The sequence below is a fragment of the Aegilops tauschii genome, chromosome 7 (genome assembly GCF_002575655.3).
Source record: "Aegilops tauschii subsp. strangulata cultivar AL8/78 chromosome 7, Aet v6.0, whole genome shotgun sequence".
Lineage (NCBI taxonomy): Eukaryota > Viridiplantae > Streptophyta > Magnoliopsida > Poales > Poaceae > Aegilops > Aegilops tauschii.
This window is the reverse complement of record NC_053041.3, coordinates 36,009,199-36,016,110: the sequence shown is the minus strand read 5'-3', so window position 1 is coordinate 36,016,110 and position 6,912 is coordinate 36,009,199. Positions and strand designations below refer to the sequence as shown.

Here is a 6,912-nt window from a genome sequence, read left to right as displayed (position 1 = left end):
CCTCCTCCTCTATGAGGCCGCCAGCGACAACCGCGCCTACGAGGAGGTCATCGCCGAGTGCGAGCGCGGGCTCAGGATCGACGACCCCTCCGACCCGGAGCCCCACTCGCTCAGGCTGCCCGCCCCCGACCCCGACCAGCTCCGGGCCGAGCTTCGCAACCGCGCCTCTGCTCTCCTTCGGCCGGCACGCCACCGCGCCTCGTCTCCTCCAGCCGGAAGCGTACCCAACGCCGCCCCCCCTCCCCTCGCCCTCCACCCATCCACACACCCGGCTCTCCCGGCTCGGCGCGCAGTCCACCATGGAAGGGCACGGACGAGGCCAGCGCGACCCCGCCTCTCACCCTCTCTGCCGTGCTCGGCCCCAGGTCCAACCCCACACCCCTACCCCTACCTCCGGCGCTCCTTTGTTTTGCCTAGTAAAGCTGTTCATAGCATCATTAGCAATTCCTATGATTTTGCAAGAATTTCACTTCGTGTTTCTGAATGTTGATTACATCCATATGCAGACCTATTTGTGTTATATATAAGTCAGGCCTTTGTTCTCTTCAAATCATTACTCTGCATTGAGTTTATCTATTAGTACAACTCAAAGTGGCAGGACATGTATCTGTTACATTTTTCTGACTTCGACTATGTGAGTGCACTGTAATCCAAGAGATTGTTCTTCATTCTTCTTGCAGGAAAGACGTGATAATTAGGAAAATTTTGCTGATGCATTATCAGAGAGTTTTGGTCGACTAATGGCAATCCGTCTCCTATCGCGTCAAAATCTGAGGAAGCTGGTCGGTGTAGTCTTGGAGCATGGTCAGATTCAGACTCAGCTATTTTTTTTCTTTTTTGTTCCTACAAGATGTTCAGCTTAGCTTTAAATGCAGTAAATTTGGATACTGGAAATGTTATATGACTCTGTTCTCCATGTATCCAGCATTATCCATGTTGCTCTTGACATTGATGCTTTATGAACAAGTAGAACACACCTGACAAGACAGCTGTCAATGAATGCTATGAGGTTTAGGAGAGACTTTGTGGATGTTTTTGCCTGTTATCCCGTGTTGGCCACTAGAACAAGTAGACATTTTAGATGGCCCTTTTTTGTCTGTACGTTGTGTATGTCATCTGTTAGAACTGGGATTGTTTTTGGTTTTGGCCTTGATAATACTAACTCTACCCTTTAGTTCAATCAGTTTCAAGGCCGCCCTTTTGCTCTCCACAATTCAGCCCTCTATTTTCCTGTTTGAAAAAGATGTGCTTATGTCATTGTGTTTGTTGAACTGTACAGCATAACAACAGTGGAGTGACTTGCAGGTGCCTCATGTGGATTTTATGGCTTAAGCCAAGAGGAGAAAGAAAGGGCTCTGCATATGAAAAGATACCAACATTATTGTTTCCATGAAATTGGTAATATATGTGGCATGTGTTTGTTTATCTTTTCTGCAAGAGCAACTTGTGTCCTGAGACCTTCTAGTGGTACTGAGACCCATAAAAAGAAATTGTCTTCTTGCATGATCACTTACTGAAAATAGGGACAATCAGCTTTACTTCTGAGTAATTAGAAGTAGTTAAGTTATCTAAGTTATTATGGGTACTATTACAATGTGCTTGTATTGAACAATCTATCCAAGTTTATTACTAACTCTATATGTGCTTCTCTGCACCTATGCTTGCCTGTATATCTATTTGCTTTATGGACATGACTCTTGTGTTTGTTTGCTTGTTGTACTATGATAATTGCAATGCTTATTTAGTGACAAAATTTGCTCTTAATGTACTGTTGCAGGATCTAGATATCTCTCAAAATTTAGTACTTTCTGGTGTTGATCTCAAGTGATGGCTCCTATAGCATTGCATGCATTTCACCAAGTGAAATGCTACATTTCTACTCCTAACCCATTCTCTCTTTCTTAGTGTTTTTGTTATGTAGGTTGGAAGAAAAGAAGAAGATCCAGAGAAGATCTTAGTAATAAGATAGTTTTTAGGAAAATAGATATTTAGTTTTAGGTCATTTCTTCTAATTTCAGATATGGAGTGCTTGTCTTTAGTTTTTGTTTTGACTTTGTGAAACTTGCTAACTATGGATGAAACTGTGTAATATTGATGAAACTATGTATATGTATGGATGAAACTTGCTACTATTGGTAACATGTGTTGGATATGCTATATTGGTACTATGTATGGATGAAACTTGCTACCATGTATATATATGTGTGTTTGATTTTCTGTGAAAATGAATGGGTATAAGAAGAAACAGAATTAATGCCTATTTGGTCTCTTTGCCATATGCCAGCAGATGGCAAAGAGCCTGCAGTCTTTGCCGTCTGCTGGCAGACGGCAAAGACTGCAGGCTCTTTGCTGTCCGCTGCAGACGGCAAAGGCCCTTTGCCGTCAGCCGCCCGGAAGCAGACGGCAAAGTAGCTCTTTGCCGGACCTTACTTTGCCGGAGCCTTTTGCCGTCCGCGGCTGACGGCAAAGGCCTTTGCCGTCCGCGGCTGACGGCAAAGGCCTTTGCCGTCCACCGTTCATGCCTTTGCCGTCCGCCGTGGCAGACGGCAAAATAGCTGATTCCTGTAGTGACAACGGGTGCAAGCCAGTTTTGCACACGCAGAATACTCGGGTTAAACTTGACGAGCCTAGCATATGCAGATATGGCCTCGGAACACTGAGACCGAAAAGTCGATCGTGAATCATATAGTAGATATGATCAACATAGTGATGTTCACCATTGAAAACTTCTCCATCTCACGTGATGATCGGACATGGTTTAGTTGATATGGATCACATGATCATTTAGATGACTAGAGGGATGTCTATCTAAGTGGGAGTTCTTAAGTAATATGATTAATTGAACTTTAATTTATCATGAACTTAGTCCTGATAGTATTTGCATAACTATGTTGTAGATCAATAGCTCGTGATGTAGCTCCCCGTTTATTTTTGATATGTTCCTAGAGAAAAATTATGTTGAAAGATGATAGTAGCAACGATGCGAACTAGGTCCGTGATCTGAGGATTATCCTCATTGCTGCACAGAAGAATTATGTCCTTGATGCACCGCTAGGTGACGGACCTATTGCAGGAGCAGATACAGACGTTATGAACGTTTGATGCCGATGCAGGATCACCCAAGCCCCAAGCGTAGGAACTATGGCCACTACCCCAGGACCAAACCACTTCTACAAGGTTATCCTTGCGCCAAAGCTGGACAGTCTGCCATTGCCTCTGGATTTCACTAATTACTTCCCCCCCCATCCCTACAGAGTTCAAGCTCAAAACGAACACCGGTTGCGCATGGGGGGTGACAGTGAGGGTGATCAACGGTAGGGTCACCCTTGATCAGGGTTGGGCCACCTTCGCCGCCGTTCACCAGATCATGCTCGGGTTCATGCTGATGTTCAAGCTGCTGACCCCGACACCATGAAGGTGTCCGTCTTCAACGACGAGGGCGTGGAGGTGGTCACCAAGTGCAAGGAGCACGGCAACGCCTTCGCCGCGACCGCCTAAGCTCATGTTGCCCGTTCTTTGTTGGTTCTTGCTTTAAGACTTGGAATTCCTTTAAAACTTATCGTGCAATGTTAGTTTAAAACTTGTAATGCGTGGTTAAGACTTGTGTTTGTGCCTAAAATTGTTCTGCTGCTACTAGTTTAGTTGTTAGTAGTTCATGTGTGCCTTTGGTATGCCCACCACATCGAGGAGGAGGTTACCACACAATTGTCCTCGATGTAACCAAACAACCGGACTTGTGTTTCCCCTCAAGCAAGTCTGCAACCAAACAGCAGGCCTTCTGTTTTAGCAAATGCAGGCTAGAGGGGATGCATGCAACCAATCAACATGCAGATGTTTTTTTTTTTTGCTTGCACATGCTCAGGCAGGCCCAACTGAAACAAGTATGCAAAGTGGCAAAAAACGATGCAGGTAACCAAACACGTCCACGATGTTTTTACGTAGAAGATTGCGTTGTTGTCCGTAAGCTGTTCGATTCGTAGCGCACGCACACACCGCTGATGTCGGACGTCGGAGAGGCACGAGACCAACCAACCCAGGTTACGGCAGTGGCATCACTCCCGTTAATGAAGGGTTCGTCTCCCCTCCATGTTACTCCCTCCGTCTGGTGAAGAGTGTATGTTTGGATTTTAAAATTTGTCCACAAAAGAGTGTACTTCTATCTTCGCAATGCATTTTAAAGTAGAAAAAAAGGTTTCTCCCTCATCACATGGTAATCAAGACCAATAACATTCTACACATGGTCTCCTTAATTTCTACGTGCACTTAGCTCATTATGTGTTGGTAATTAAAGAGAAAAGAGATGGTGGCTTCCATTTTTCTAATGGGTTGGAATCTCTATAACGACTTATATTTATAGCGTCGATTCACCCATTTTGCCCCGTATGTAGTTCCTTATTGGAATCTATAAAACGACTTATATTTAGAAACAGAGCAAGCAAATCTTGTGTTTCTTGAAAAAAAATGCCGCAGTAACCGAGGAACGACGGGGCTTTAAGTCAACGGTGACCACCAGGTTAGTTTCTCGGGAGGCAGGTCCTCGGTGCCTCTGCCCGACCCGACCCGTTCCGTTCCGGCTAGTCGTGGTTCCGCGGTCCTCGTGGAAACAAGAATAAATATAAATAAACGAAAATAAACTGCATCGAGGTCTCAGCCGTATGACGGCGTCGGCACGCAGTACAGAAGCTTCCGAACCCAGCCACAAAAGAGAAGTTTCTTCTTTGGCGACTCGATCTCACGTGTTAGCCTCTCTTCCTCGCTCGCCGCCTCACCCACCTGCGACGCCAACAGGAGGCGCCGTCCAGCGGCCATTTTGCATCTCTAACACGTGTCTCCTCTCCTACAAAAGGCGAGCGAGGAGTGCATGCACGGTGGCACGGTGTGGCTGCACCGGGAAGGTAGGGTAGCGTGAAGGCTCGACTCGATGCGAGGACGGAGGGAATCCCACTGACACTGAGCAAGAATCGTCGAGCTAGGTAGGTCCAGAGGACGAGTGCGTTGCGTGGCCACACGCTCGTTCAACTTGGATGTGTTTTTCTCTCCTCTTCCTCGCGGCCTTTCTACTCTTTTTTTTTCTCCTGAATGAATGGAAGGAACCTGGCTTGCTCGCAATGATAAGATTGCCTCCCTGTGCCGGACTACACAAAACAAGCCAAACCATGCCGCAAGTCTACGACAAATGATTTTGTGCCACGTAAGTACACGACATACGATGAACCGTCTGTTGTTGGCGATAGCTATTGCCTATTGGTAAGTTGTTGTTTTTTTTACTTCGGGTCAGTTGAGTCGGGGGAGAAGAGTAGGCGTGGTCCCGCGGCCGGGATCTTCGGGGACGATGTACTACCTTTTTCTCCTGGATGATGGAATCTGTCACATGACACAGGATTGAGATGTTGGTGTCCTCTCCTCCGTAAGCTATTGGAACCCCCCACACAGCTGAATGTAGCTCATGACTACAGCATGCCCGTCCCCGGCCACTCTGCGACCAATGCAGGCGACTGCGATTCTTCTCTCGTGTCTCCTCCGTGACCGATGAATCAGTCCGTCCCGTCCGACGTGCGCCGGTACAGTGCACCGCACGCGCAACCTAGCGGAGCGGACGGTCACAAAATGGAGGGCAGGAGAGCAGCGGGCGGCATCGCGTGTTTGTGTTTGTCCTTCGCTCCTCCGGTCTGACGTTGCTGTCGCTCGCCGGAACCAAATCTTGGAACGTTGTAGCGTGGTGCGGGGCAGTACAAAGGTGGTTTGCTGGGTTCGAGCTAGCGCATGACACGTACGAGTACGACCGGTCACGCAGCGACGGACCGCCAAGGACCACTGGACCAGCCTACTGGCGGCTTTGTCCGCTTGTCCTCGTTAGGCCAACTCCACCACGCGACCCCATCTGTCCGGGTGCGTCCGTTTAGGATAGAACGGACGAATAACGCGGCCCCAAACGGATAAATGTCCGAATTCCGTCCGTTTTTTATCCATCCCCGGCCCAAACTCGCGCCGAGTTTGGGATGAAATGGACATCACGCGGACGGGCTCGCCGCACGCCCTTGTCCCCCCGTGGCCCGCCTGTCGGGGACAGTAGCAGTCCCTTGGCTTCCAACGCCTCCGCCCCCTCTCCCCCCCACCCCACCGCCGGCGCCGCCACTATTCTTCGGCCGCCTCCTCACTTCGCACCCCCTGCCGTCCATACCAAACCACGTCTCGACATGGTCGCCACCACGCCCGCGCTTTCGCCGTAGTTTTGGCCGTCGATTGGAGAAGATTTGGCTGTCGCCGTCGTAGCCGGTGGCAGAGGGGATACGACCGCCGGCGACGTACCACGGCGGCCATGCCAGCTTCCGAAGAGTGCTCCAGAGCGGCCAGTAGCCGGCCGCCAACCACCCCTGCTGCATCGAGGTGATCATCGCGGCCTCTTTGCCACCACGACCGCAAGGTGTTCGACACTTTGCCTACAAAGGTATGGATAGTGGGACTCCCTTCTCGGAGGGTAGCCCCCCAGAAGGACGTGCGCGCGCACACCGTTGGCAACTGGACACTAGCTCCTTTGGCAACAAAAAAAGAAGAAGAAACCCAGAAGGAGAAGCATTTCCATTCAGGTGGTAGGCGGGAATATCGGAGGTCGCAGCCATGCGCATCCAGGTGGATAAGGCCAACTTCACCGCGCGACCCCAAACGGACGTCCGCTTTACCCGGATTCGGTCCGTTTGGATAGGGAAATGGGGTCGTGTCTGGACCTGTCCTGGGATGCGGTTGCCGTGCGCCCAGCGCGCCGCCGCATCCTTTGGCCCCATCCTGTCCGCCACGGCCAAAAATGCCCATATATGCATATGAAAACAAGTTTGCACGTCCAAATATTAATTGTCTGAAATAAAAATAATTTTACAACCCAATCGAAATTGTCTATAATAAAATAGTTTTACA

The 6,912-nt window shown here is 49.0% G+C and overlaps 1 long non-coding RNA gene across 1 annotated transcript; it reads left to right on the top strand.

Moving 5' to 3' along the window:
- The first annotated feature begins 437 nt into the window (after positions 1–437).
- LOC141026553 (uncharacterized) lies at positions 438–2,132 on the top strand. Its single transcript, XR_012188810.1, has 2 exons — positions 438–1,398; positions 1,922–2,132. It is a non-coding gene; the product is annotated as an uncharacterized lncRNA (long non-coding RNA).
- The last annotated feature ends 4,780 nt before the right edge of the window (positions 2,133–6,912 follow it).